Source organism: Cavia porcellus, unplaced genomic scaffold, assembly GCF_034190915.1.
Source record: "Cavia porcellus strain 051 isolate PalLab524CR breed Dunkin Hartley unplaced genomic scaffold, mCavPor4.1 scaffold_20, whole genome shotgun sequence".
Classification (NCBI taxonomy): Eukaryota; Metazoa; Chordata; class Mammalia; order Rodentia; family Caviidae; genus Cavia; species Cavia porcellus.
In genome coordinates, this window is record NW_026947503.1 from 57,976,056 (window position 1) to 57,990,160 (window position 14,105).

Genomic DNA, 14,105 nt, shown 5'->3' on the forward strand with positions numbered 1-14,105 from the left:
GGTGACTGGAGGGAACTTTGGCTAGTAACGGGGAGCCCAATTGTCTCATATGTGGAGTGTGTCACTTTCCCTCTTCGCTTTACTGCAAGGATTCTGTGACAAGCAGGGCAGATTGCTTCTGAGGCGTGGACGTGGTAAGACTGACCCTATCCAAGCTTAAGGAGGGATTAGATTGGTAGGTAGCTTGTCGTTCAAGATATATGAAAAGGTAGGAAAAGCAGCTACTGGAACAACCTACCATCAGCATACTGTGTCCTGAGCTCTGAATGCAGCCCCTCACCTGTACCCGGGAGGTACTGAAGAAGGGGCAGAGCTGTTCTTATTTGTACAAATAATTATAGCTTTTTCTGTTTTCCTATACCTTTGCCTTCAGAAATATCTCTGGAATTCCAAGATCAAAGCTTTGTTAAAAGTTTAAGTAGTCTGGGTGCGGTGGCACGCAACTGTGACCCTAGCACATGTCAGTCTCAGCTGTGGCAGGTGGAGTGCTGCATTAGGAGTTCAAGGCCTGCTGCATCAGGAGTTCGAGGCCAGCCTGGTTCCATAGTGAGTTTCCTGCATAGTGGGACCCTGTCTCAAAAAACAAATAAATAAAATATAAATAAATAATATTTATCAAAAGTGCAATTGAGTTATTAAAAGTGATTTTGGAAAGAGGCTTTAGAAACACAGAGACAAATAAATTGAATATTTTAAACTTGCAAAATGCAGCCACTGCTTTGCAATGCAAGCTTTTCTTGGGCAAACCCGAAGTTGCTGATAAACTCCAAATGAGATCCCTGATTCATAAGGGAAGTAGAAAAAGGGGAGTATTTTACAGTATCTCAGTAGACATTTAATGTTTCTCATCTGTCCTTGATTTGATATATTCTGGGCTAGGCCTTCCTAGTTTTAGTATTGTTATTTTTAATTGTTAGTAAAATCTCAATACTCTTGGTCCCAATAAGGATTTAGATGCATTAAGCAGATTATCCTCTGGATGACGCAGTCCTCAGGTCATTTCAGTCCAGCCTTTCTTAGGTCCTTGCTGCAAGCAAGGCACAGAGAGGTAGATGTGGAGGGGATACAAGAACCACCGAGAAACCAAGGCTTTTCTCCCGGAGCCCGGAGACTACTGGGAATGCAAGATAGGAAGACAGTGCTTTAATCCAAGACATTACAAAGATACAAATAAAGCATGTGAGTTCTATTTATGGTCACCTAGGAAACATAAAAACATAAATACTGACTTGGAAATTAACATTTCTCCCGGATCAAGGTTTAGTTCTCTTTCTGTGTCAGCCGGGAGTCCGCAAGCTTTTCTCTCCTGGTCCCTTGCCCGTAACAGGCACTCGGGTTACTTTATTAGGATTAACAACAGTTCTCCAGAGCCAGACGGGAGGACTGTGGTTTACTTTCTCTTTCTCTGGCATCAGTGAAAAATCCATGAGGAAGTCTGACTGCAGCAAAGCACTTTTTAGCCACTTTTGTGGTTTGAGTTTTGAATCTTATCTACAAGACCATTTCAGAGTTAAACGCTTTGATGAAGAGGCCACCGATCTTAAGAAATAAAAGAACTGTAAGAAAGTTAATCCATTTCCATTTTCAAATAGGCATGATGTTTTTCTTCTCTGTTTCATGGATACTATTCAGAGGTCAAATGTGTCGCATTGCGTTGTCTGTGGCATAAGCCTAGGAGGGTGAAGTTCCTCCTGGTCCTTTCCCTCCCTCCATGCCTGTACCAGAAAATCAAATCGCACAATCCTGTGAGTGGTAGAAAACTCACATATCTGGAGGGGCTTCTCAATCAAATCTACCTATAAAGCAATACTGTTCTTGGAAACCTTTACTGTTCTCTATTATCAGTATTTATTTAATACGGATACTGCCTCTATTCACAAATTTTTAAAAATACATTGCAACCTAATGCGTGCTGCAAAGTAAACATTTATAAACAGCAGAGCTTCCCCCTAAATCAAAGGAGTAAGTCAGCAGATATACAGAATCAAACATTCTTCATTCTGGAGGATGGAATTTGATTTTCAATTTCTTAACAGATGAAATAAAAATATAAATGTCAAAGACTGGTATTTCCACCATCTTCTATTGGCTTTGAATTGGGTTCCCAAACTTAGTGGAACACACAAAAAAAGTGAGAAGCAAATCTTTTCAAGTACATCATTTGGATTTTCCTCCATGTGCATTTGTATAAATTATTACGGTTTTATAGATACACAAGAACAATTACTCCTCGGCACTCGTATTGGATGACTTGGGAGGGTCATGAGAGACCCTTCAGAACCTGCAGCATGCAGTGGAAAGTGCTTCTTTTTTTATGAAAGGGGTCTTTTCCTAATTAGTTTTAGAATACCTACTCTTTTTTCAGCCTCTGGGAAGAGCATCAGTGCTAGCAATCTTCAGGCACAAAATTGTGAGAAAGGGGACTATTAATAATAACAGTTTGAATTATTATGAGGACTTGGTTTGAAGTTATGAAGATGCACTGCGGATGCTATGGAAGTTTAAGGCTATGCCTCCAGCAGCTCTTGACTCTTTCCGCTATTTACCTAAGGGCTACACAAGTTTTGTTTACGATCTCAACATCACAGTCCTTTCATCTGAAGCACAAAGCATTGTTCAGCCACTTAAGATGAAGTACTAATCCCTGTAGCTTTGAGTTTCCTTGCCTCTCCCTGCTTAGGCTCTTCTAGGAAGGGGTCAGAGGTCCTGTGTGTGGATCCAGCCTTTGTTCTTGGTGCTTACCTTGGTCACTGATCATGTTCATTTTCTGAAGATGAGCATCTTGTATTTCTTTGTGATCAAGTGACAAAATTCCACCAACATCTGCCAAAATGAATGGTCCAGAAAACTTGTTATGGTTTCAAGATCAGGTTGGGTTTTTTGTTTTTTTGGTTTTTTTTTAAGAAAAGAGAAATCCTTCCAATTACCTGGAGTTCTGAACACACTTGGTTGCCTCCCAGAAATACAATAAAAGGAAACCAGAAGTATTTTAGTCCCTGGTTATTTATGAATGCAGCCAATTTTCCTTTTTAGACTCTGAAGGTCACAGAATCTAATCCAGTGGAACCACAAAAAAGCAGCTTCCCCTTTCCATAAGTTCTCCTGCCGACCCTTTCTCCTCAGTTCTGTTAAGAGTAGGGCCTTGCTGGCTGTAAGTGGAAAGCAGGGCATCACCGAGAGTTTCCAGGGCTTCCTACTCAAAGCAGGTCACAAAGAAAGCTGCTTTGGAAGTTACCGGGAGGAAACTGAGGCACAAGTGCAAAGGTCTCTGAAGGCCTTCAGGGCACCTCTGTGCTGCTTCTCAGGCTGTCCCAGGGAGAAGGTGAGGAAAAAAAACCTCTACTCAGCTCCCAAGAAAGCCAAGCCCTTCAAGCCTGGGCTGGGACCATGGGCATGGAACTGGATTTGCCTAGGAAGTGAATAATTAACCCGCGTCCTTGACATCAGAGGAAGGTGAGAGAAGAATGAATGGCATCTATTGTTCTCGAGTTCTAATCTACAGAGCCTGCGTGTCCTTGCCATGAGATGAACACAGCAAGGATTCTGGCCTATTTTTGAGCACATTAATAAATAGGCCCTGAATAAAGTCTCTGCCTCTTTTTCCTTTTCTGCACATCCAATAGAATACTTTTCATTTTTAATCTACAGGTTGTTCAGTAATGTCTATTTGTATTTCATAATGTACGAAATCTCATCCTGCTCATATTTCTTCCTTTAGGACTTAATGAATAGCAAGGAAATATCTTCTAATTGATAAACTTTTTATATAATTTTAGAAACCTCAATACTTCCGATATCCAAATTGTACAAGATTTAAAAAGGAATATTAAAAATAAGAACTAACGTGTCAAACACCAACTCTGTGGAAAGTACTGTACTTGGATACTTGGTGCCAGCTACTCTATTTAATCTTCAAAACAACCCTAGGAACCAAGAGGAGTCCTTCCAGGTCTCTGTAAGAAGGCAGCCTCAGAGGGATCTTATCTTCACAGTCACAGAAGGCATGTGTCAAAGGGAGCTCAACCAGAACCCCAAAGTGTATATTCATTTCACCACACCACAATTACAGGTGGTCTTGGAAGTCTAGAAAGATACAGCAAGAGCTTTTCTCACTGCCTCATTCAGTGTAGCCTCCTTAAGAGCATCTGGAGAAGATCCGTCCTGCCAGCTGGGGACGGGGCACCTTTATCCAGATGGAGATAAGACAGGTCTTGGGTGAAGAGTTAGGATAACAATCCTTTCCCACCTGTCCCCTGGCCAACTCTTTGTTTCTGGATTTTTCTAGGGGTGGAAGATGGTTCTGGTAACAGAGATCAAACTGCATTCTCAGACGTATCTTAACATTCCCAGGATTGTCTAAAGATCAAAATGGAGAGGACGGGGAAGGGTGGCAGATACCAGACTTCAGGAGAGACTGTCTTTAAGACAGGAGGCAGTCTAAGGAAGAAGTGGTCAGTCTGACTCAGTAATAAGACAGAGATCCAAGGCTCACTGGCATCCACATTCTGCTTGATCAGAGAGCAGTCCCAGCAGGTAGTGGGAGGACTGGGTCAGGCTGCCAAGCCTCTTGTCCCCAGCCCCAGCACACCAGGCTCCAGCAAAATCATAATCTGGGGCTCTTAACATTTTCTTCTTTTGTTCTAGGGATCTTTTTGGTGGTCAGGCAAAGCCTATAGATTCTCTAGCAGAATAATGTTTTAAGAGCCTAAAACAACTTACTGTAGTTTTAAAGGAAGCCACTAATATAGAAGGATGACCCACAACATTCCCAGGGACTTTAGGACATGATTAGGATGAGGGGGAAAGGACTTTGCAAGAGGAGTGGTCTTTCCCTAGGCAGGTGGGGCATGCATTATCAAAACTTTCAGGAAATAAATGAATGGTGTGAAAATAAATGTGCTTCTAAAAGGTAAGTAGAAATCTTGAAGACATAGGAGTACGTAGCAAGTTCATGAACAAAACCCAAACTGCACGGGAATTACTTTGAGGAATCAATAACTGGGATCTCACTTTATTAAAAAGTTTTTGACCATCAAAAGAAAGCACCAACAGAGTGAAAAGACAACCCACAGAACTGGAAAATATTTGAGCCAACTGTCTCTCCGACAAAGGACTTACATATAGAACATATAAAGAACTGAAAAAAATCAGGCCCCAAATTCAGAGACTCAATCTAAAAACGAGCATCTGAGATGAATATGTACTTCTCAGATGCAGAAATACAAATAGTAAATAAATATATGAAAAAATCTTCATAATCACTGGTCATTTGAGAAATGCAAATTAAAACAAAACAGATTCCATCTCACCGCAGGAGGAATGGCTGTTATAAAGAAATCAACCAATAACAAATGCTGGAGGTGCTGTGGGGGAAAAAGGAACACTTGTCCACTGTTGGTGGGAATTTACACTGGTGCAACCTGTGGAAATCAATGTGAGGATTCCTCTAAAAACCAGGACTAGAGGTGCCATCTCACCAGCTATTCCCCTTCTGGGTATTTCCCCAGAAGAACTGAAAACATCATACCACAGCGATATATATGCATCCACATTTATAGCAGCACAATTTGTAACAGTCAAATCTTGGAAACAACCCAAATGCCCCTCAAGTGAGGGCTGGATAAAAAAGGTGTGGTATTTCTATGCAATAGAGCTATAAAGATGGATATAAAGCTATAAAGATGGATAAACTCGATGCTTTTATAGGGAAATGGATGCAACTTGAGTCCATACTCGTAAGTGAAATAAAGCACACTTGCGTGTGTAAACATTATATTGTCTCTTTAGTGTAAAAAACTGAAAGAGAAATAGGATCCAAAATGTACAATAGATATTGTGAAAGTAAAAGGGGCAGAAACTGCTTAAAAGGAAAGAAAACTTAGGATGGGGGAAATGAGAAAAAAAAGAAAGGAAAAGATTATATATGTCTCTGTGTGTGTATATATATATACACACATATACATATATTTATATATACACATACATATGCAAGACAGGTAATTATACTACTAATCTCTGTTAGTTCATCAAAAAGTTTTGCGCTCTCTTTTGATCATTTTTCATGGCTATATCTTGTAATCTGAGTAACTAAAGATAATTCACAATATATTAATCATTGTTAATCTATTATGTTGTTTTGAAATTCTGTATTCATTTTAAAGTAAAAAATGAAAAGAAAATACATGTGCTTCTTTAGTAATAAAATAGATGACAAGATTTAGCAGCACAGCTAATGTCATAATTCCACAAATCCTGATGCTATAATTCCAAGTAGGGATGAGCATAAATGGTGTTCAAGATATTTGCTACAACCAAAATGTGATCCGCAAACAATCTGTAATTTCTGTTAGCAGAAAGCTCACAGACACCATAGCACTGTTGTGCCGTGTTGTCTAAATTCATGACTGAAGAATGTGCTAAATTTCAATTAAAGGTTAAAGAAAATAAAGATATGATATTTTTCTCATCTTGCTTGGAGACACCCTCTAAATCCTATGTGTGGATCCCAGATCCAGAACTTAAACGTGTTGGAAACTGATTCGAGGAAATGACGCTTTTCTTGCTGAACTTCAGGATCACCTAACTATTGACCTTCCGGGTTATGTGAAGATGACCAAGTGACGTCCAGCCCCGTTGCTGTGTGATGCAGGCTTGGCTATGACCTTCAAAGTTTGTTACCTCACAGGCATTGGAGAGGCCAGCAGGCACAGCCCGGGGGCCAGGCACAAACTGCCATTTTTGCGTGGACAAGGAAAGTTCTCCTAGCTGCGGGAAATGAAGCAATACCACAAACTGCTCAGCTGGATAAGGATGGGCTCCAGGATAATCTCTAAAAGGAACAGGGCAAGAACAGAAGGCAGGAACCAATCTGAGGACACAGGGGAAAGCCAGGAAGTAGGATTGGGATCCGAATTTGAGTCTGAGTTTTACCCTTGGCCTCTGGGTGACTTGGGAAAAGTAAAAATTCATTTCTTAATCTGTTCTGTCCTGTGGCGAAATGAGGCGTGGCTCACAGAGTTTTTGCGATGGGCGCATGCGCGTATAGGCCAGTTCTGTGCGACCTGCAAAGCCCTGCACAGGCTTCATTGTTACGGTCCTTTGCCAACGGCCGGGCATTTAACTTTACTCCGGATGGGTCTCTGCTTAGCATCTGGACACTGTACTCTCGCTGCAGTTTGCAAGTCCAGGCGACTCACTCAAGGTTTCTGTTCCTTTTCCTCTATGGAGACACTGCAGAGACTGGCTGCGCGTCCAAAAGGACTGACTGGAACGTCCAAAGGTCAGTGCAGGTGACCTTCAGTTCTCCTTGGAGCCTCGCGCCCCTGTTTTGCTGAGGAAACTCCCTGGCCCTCCAGCTCCCCTGGCTTTTTCTTCTCTTAGCATCCCTCCCCTCTTCTGGTCTGGCCTCTGTCCACATCCCGGGGATGGAGGTGAGCTGTGGGAGAGGCAGGCCTGTGGGCGCTGAGCGAAGGCCAGGCCAGGGTGGAGTGGGGATCCTCCGCCCCAGGCTGCCTCCCCACTTCTGCGGGGTGTGGTTTCCACCCAGGCCCAGCAGCGAGGGTGCAAGGAATCCAGGAGACTGAAGTCATTCAGCTTTAAAAACTTCCTGTACCCTTTGAAGCAGCCCATGACATCATTTTGTTGGGCAGCTCCGAACAATAGGTGGGGGCGGAGTGGGATGAATGGAACCGCGCGAGTGACCAGAACAGAGCCATGGGTGGACACAGAAACAGCCGGGTCTACGCGAGCCTTCGGGCACCAGCCCGGAAAGCCTGGCCTGCAGGTGGGCCGCGGTGACCGGAGGACAGCGCCCGCCCCAGCCCCCCGCCCATGCAGAGACCAGCGGCCTGTTTTCCACTGTGCAGTGACCTCCGTGGCGGGAGCCAGGCGCAGACACACGTGACTTCCAACCGGCGCATCCATCCAAGTTCAATAAATTAGCAGCCAAAAATTTTAATCAGATATTTAATCTTTCCTCCCTGGAAGGGAGCTGGGGTGTTTACTGTGGCTCCAGGCCACGTTAATCTCACAGAAGAAAGACTGCGGCTCCATGCTGGGCGCTGGGAAGCCCTGGAGAAGCCGCCTTTGCCTCCTGAACTTTCCTCCACTGTACAGAGTTCATTCCTTGCTCCTGCTCTTCCCTGGTAACTGCACTTCCTGTCAGGATCTAACAGGCTGGGGGAGGGATTTCCACAGTTTGTAAACGCTCAGCTAGGAAACCACCGGAAGAAGGCCTTCAGAAGCCAACTTACAGTCTTCTCCCGGGTCCGCACACCTCCCATCACACCCTGTGCCCTGCACCCTTCTGCCCCTGAAGCCCAGCAGCTTCTTGGGGAGCAGAGCCTGAGCTGGGTCCTGCCAGGGAGCTCCTCGCCCGGGTGAGGGGACCTACATTGTGACTATGTTTGAAATGTAACATTTTGTTTGTCAGTGATGCGGTGACAGGGTTACTCCTACACTCTTAGAACAAACCTCTGCCCTGCATAGCTAACCCTGTCACATGGGAGAAGGCGACATAATAATAAACCCAATAAGCCAACAAGTAATGCAAAGTTAGAAGGTTACAAACAATGCAGTTAGGTATACATGTGGGGGTACTGTACTAATTTGTAAAATAATTCACTGAAATGTCATTGCGGTTCCTGTGAGAGCCACTTGGCTGGGCGATTAATAGGTGCCATGAGACGAAGACAGATCAGAAGTGAAAAACATGCTCCCGGGTAGGACGAGGACACTCTGGGTGGCTCTTTGTGGAGTGATTTGCCAGTATTGCCACCTCACAGGTGAAGACATTAGACCACAGGAGGTGAATTTGGCCATTTCCACAGAGCTATATGAACGGTAAACAGAGCTGAGATTTGGTGTTTCTGGTACCACCATCGCTAGTCCTTCACTCCATCATGTTGGGTAGAGATGGGGAAAGCTGAGTTTTCGCTGACTGATTTATTTATTCTTGGATTAACCTTCTTGAACTGATAGCCCATGACTTGAAGGATCAGGGCACAGGTAAAGGCAAGCGGGCTAACGAGTGGGAGTTTCTTTTTCTAGATATAGTCAGACCTTCGTCATTGAGTGACTTTATATTTTAGGTTTGCTTCCATTTCCTTATTTATAAAGTGAGGGGATTTGGAGGTGTTGATCTCAGGGTTCCCCAGGATTCACAAGAATCCCACGATTCAAAGATTCCACGTCAAAGGCAACAGAGCAGCAATTGGAGCACCCAGCAGTAGGGCTTGGTTTGTCGCGGATCAGGTCCTCAGTGTTGTTACTCACTTCTGCGAATCTAGGGAAAGAGCTTAGTGAGGATGTTAACTGGAGAGGCGTGTCCCAGTGAAACGTCCAAAATGGCTTTGAGGACCTGTAGCTGCCCCAGAGCTGGGGTCGGAATGGCAGACGAGGCAGGTCAGGAGGGGAGATCTAGTTTGCATTCGGAGCAGAGCTCCCAATACTGCTGCCCAGTCCAGGCCTTGGTGGAGGACGCTAAGCAGGAAGGACTGATGGAAGGAGAAAAGAGAGAAGGGCTGACGAGCCAGAGGTCAGTGAGGTCGAACTCGGGGAGAGACAGAGCACACAAGCAAACAGTGAATGCTGACGAAAAACAACTGTGATTCTAAAATCAGAATTTGAACCAAATATCCTCTGCAAACACTGTTGGTTCTGATATCTTCATGATGCCAACTGGATCTTTAGTGAATAAATGACTTCCTTGTCACCAAATGAAATTGTCATTAAGGGAATCTTAATTTTAATTTGGAAATATCTCCTTTTGTTGAGTGTTTTAAGAATGACACTAAAGCATGCCACGTTAAGGGGGAATTTCTGTTGTATTATATTTTGGTAAAGTGATAGATGACAAAGGCTGAATTTCGGCACGTCAGCAGGTCACGCCTGGGTTTTAGGTAATGGAAACACAATTCCTGAATTAAAATGTTACAATTTTTGCATACTTTTCTGATATGTAAATAACACAGGATCTCTTAATTGTTCTAAATATGATTTCTTTCATCTTTGATGGCCACAACCTTTGTTCACACGGCTTGATTAGGGTGATGAGTATCAGAACAGGTCTATTATTATCCTTTTAGCATGATGCTAAAACAACAGTGATGACAAAGAACAGGTAAAGGCAAATGGGTCACCTGCTTTCATGGAATCACTTAAGACAGAGGCATGGAGTCACACGTACCTCACTCATTGTGGAACTGTGTTCATCGTGATGACTTCCGAAAACTCCCCTGTGGAAAAGCATTTACTCTGAGTTGTTTTGGGTCACGGAGACAAGGGGCTAAGTGACATCTGGAAAGTCCGACCGAAGGGTGGACATGCTGGAAAACTGCTGTCCTGAAAAACCCTTCTGCTGTTGAATATCAGGTTTGTTGATTTGGTTTGCCTTTTCCCTTCCTCTCCCTGTCTGCCCATCAGCCCTGGTTGGCTGCTGTGTACTTTCCTTAGTTTATAAACAAGTATGTGCTGAACTTTCCTCTGCACAGGCTATGGGAGGTTCTAGCAATATGGTAGATTTAGCGTGAGTTACGTTGAATCTTCACTCAGACTTGAGTGTAACAAACGCAGACAGCGAACAAGTCATTTTAATGAAATGATGAGAGCTATTTTAAGGCAAATTCACGTACTGTGAAAGTGTCAAGCACGGACAAGTTTCATCAGTGACCTGTCTGAAGAAGGAGCATATAAGTTACTTGAAAAGAGTAAATAGGTATAAATGAGGGATATTGGCTACTTAGAGTTCAGGACTAATATCCCAAGCTCAGAAAAGAGTGTTTGCAGCAGTCCAAATGTGAAGGAGAACATGGTATCGTCAAAGAACCCTGAAAGAAATTTAAAAATTTTTCTTTATTGCTGGAGCATAAAGTAGAAATTGGGGAATAGTGAAAAATGATGTTTCAGAGGTAGATAGAGAGGAAATGCTGCAGGGCCTGCAATTTGGGACTAATATTTGATTGTATTAAGAGAATCACTTTGGATTCTTAAGAGAACATTCTGGAACATGCAGTGGCAGATGTCAGAAATGGAGAAACAGCTGGGATCGGGAATTGTTTAACGGTAGACAATGAGAAAAATGCTGCAAAATATAGGAAACAGCAATTTTGCAATATATATTTATAATAATTATTTTAATCTTCTTGCTTTCTAGTTCTGTTATCTTTGTTATTTCTCCTTCTGTTTCTATGGATTATTTCCCTGGTGATGCATTACACTTTTCTGCTCCTTTGTGGGTGTAGTAAGTATTATTATTGGCTGCTGTACATTGGAATTATATTGTTGTTTTCTGGGTTACATATAGCTTTTAGGAATGTTATGCTTTTTATGGCAAAGAGCTATTTATAGGTTGTTTTGATCTGTTGGGGATTATTTTTAAGTTACTTTAGGATAGGTATGAAGCAGTCTTTTACTCTGAGATAATTGGGCACACCTAGGGCATCCCTCTACAGAGGAGAGAGAGAGAGGACTCCCTCTTCTTCCACCTTCTTACTCTATTCAGCCAGTGGATGGATAGTACCAGCCCACAGTCAGGGAAGATCTTCCCCGTGTTGTCTACCAACCCACATGTCAGTCTGCTCTGGAAATTCCTCCACAGATGCACCTGCAATCAATGCCTCACCAGCCACCCGAGTCTCAGTTCAGCCAAGCTGACATCTAAAAGTAACCATCACAGGGTGCAAAGGAGAGACTGCAAATCTTCCACATCTCTGTAGTGGTGGTGCAAGGAGGGAGGTAAATCAAAACATAAAATTAGGTGCATTCCGTTGCATATGTAACCTATACGTAATAATTTCTTAACAGATGGAAAAAACCGTTGAGTGGCTGGAGTTGGTGGTGGCTGAATGGAAGTGTAAACGAGCGCCTGGAGAGAAGTGACAAGCAGGAGAGGCATCGGCAGGACGTTTGAAAGTGACGGAATCTCGTACTCTGCTTCCCTTCCATCAGCATGAACACACCTGATATTTTAAAAAGCAGAGAGAAATCAGGATGGATTGAAGATTTCTGGACTACTTGAAAAGGGTGACCTACAATTTATTCAGAAATAAGGAGTGATCTTCATTGAAATTACATTGAGCTCTAAGGGGCCAGTGATGAAAGTTCAGAGGCCTGGACTGTCATAAAATTGCTGGCAAATGTCAAGCAATACCAACATAATTGAGAAGTGTATAATTATCTATGTCACTACTCAACAATGGTGTGGAGATAATGATGTAATTACTTTTTACCACATTCTAGGACCAGGAATTAGTGATTATTTTGTGTCATCAAAGATATCATTTAGAATCTCTTCATGTACTTTTCAAATTACATATATATTAAAGAATGAAAATGACTGTGTATGTTGAAAAACATAGATGGGAACTTTTATAATAAATATTGGGACCAGGTGTGGTGGTCCACATCTGTAATCCCAGAACTCAGGAGGCCAAGACAGGAGTGCAGTAGCCTGGGCTACATAATAAAACACTAGGCTACATTTATTATGTAGCCTGGGCTACATAATAAAACACTATCTCAGAGAACTAAAATAAATACAAATAAATAAATGTTGGGACCAAAATTTCTTTTTTATTTTGTAAGCAGTAGTTTTTATTTTAAAAAGAATAAAACCTAGCAAAATAAATCCAATCAAAACAAAACAAAGTGAAAGTGGGACATAATTTCAAAACAGAATAATAGGAAATCAACAATGGCTACCATAATATATCTTGCCATCCTCATGATAGCTGTCCATACCATCAGACATAGTAAAAGCAAATAAAACAACATTGAATAAAACGAAACAATAAATTGGAACAAAACAAGCTAATGAGAACAATATTGAATTTCATAAACCAGACAGGAAAATAAAAGAAACAAGACAGAGGGAAATTCCCCACATTTGATACACTGCGTACTATCGCCTTCCTAATTAATAGATGCTTCCTAATTAATAGACTACCAGCCTTAGGACTGCAAAGTCAGTAAAACAATACAAGCTTCTAGCTGTTTTTGTACCTCCCTTGCTATCAAGGCAGCCTGTCCTCCGAACCAGCCAGTTGCTTACAGGGATGGGCAGGGGCGTGTCTTGATTCTCAGACCGCGTGCCGGATGTGCCGGATGGCTCACAGGAAGGATGAAATGCAAGGAGGAGATTTCAGAAGTGAAATTGTTTTCAGAATTTTAAAATGTCCAATCTTTAAGTCATATATATTAACATTATATATTCACTATATAAAGTATTTAAAATACAGAAAAATAAAGAGGAAAAAATCTAATTACTCATAATTTCATAACCCAATTTGCATTAGCATATTATTTTGTTGCCTTATGTTTTCTTTCTTTAACGCTTATCATTACAGTGATACAAGTCACACAACTTTATATCCTGCCTTTGCATCATCATTTTAACCTAGCATATTGATGCGTTTATTTGTTCATTCGTGCAATCATGCATTCAACAAAGATTTATCAAAAGTTTGCTATCTATCCAGCATTGGATTAAAAACAAAATAAACGATGCCATTTCTGCCTTCATGTAGCTTTCAGTCTAGTAGGAAGATATTAAACAATAAACAAAAAATTAAACAACAATATAAAATATATACTTACAAATTGTTTCCAGAAAGGAAACAAACGGGACAGGGAGGGATTAACAGGGAAAAATACGTTCGATTGGGAAGTCAGGAAAAGCAGGTTGAGGGGCGGAATGCAAATGGAAAGATGCAGCTGATGGTTCACAGGTTGAGAGCCACAATGCTGTCCCAGCAGAGGGCTGACGTGAGGGAACCTGTGGGAGACAAAGAACTCAGAGAGAGACAGGCAGTGTGTTTGGAGAGCGACCTGGGAGGAGACTGCAGGCCAGGCTCTGGTGATGCCGGGTTTTGTGGCCAGGCTGGGAGTTTGTAAGACCTTTTAACAGCACCAGGAAGCCACGTTTGGCTTCAGGAGCAGAGGCTCATACTCAGCGGATGCTTTTGAAATATTTCTCTGGCACGAGTGGAGTAGAGACTCCTGCTTAGGAGCAGGGGTGTAAGTTCAGGGACTGGCTCCGGCTTTAGTGCTCCCATTTTCCTTCCAGTGGCTGGTTTAGAATCCCACACATAGCTTGCTTGCGTAGGTAC

The 14,105-nt window shown here is 42.4% G+C and overlaps 1 long non-coding RNA gene across 1 annotated transcript; it reads left to right on the forward strand.

Annotated features, from left to right (window-relative positions):
• Positions 1 to 2,227: 2,227 nt before the first annotated feature.
• On the forward strand, positions 2,228 to 12,645 carry LOC134471807 (uncharacterized). Its single transcript, XR_010041478.1, has 2 exons — positions 2,228 to 7,279; positions 11,803 to 12,645. It is a non-coding gene; the product is annotated as an uncharacterized LOC134471807 (long non-coding RNA).
• Positions 12,646 to 14,105: the final 1,460 nt, after the last annotated feature.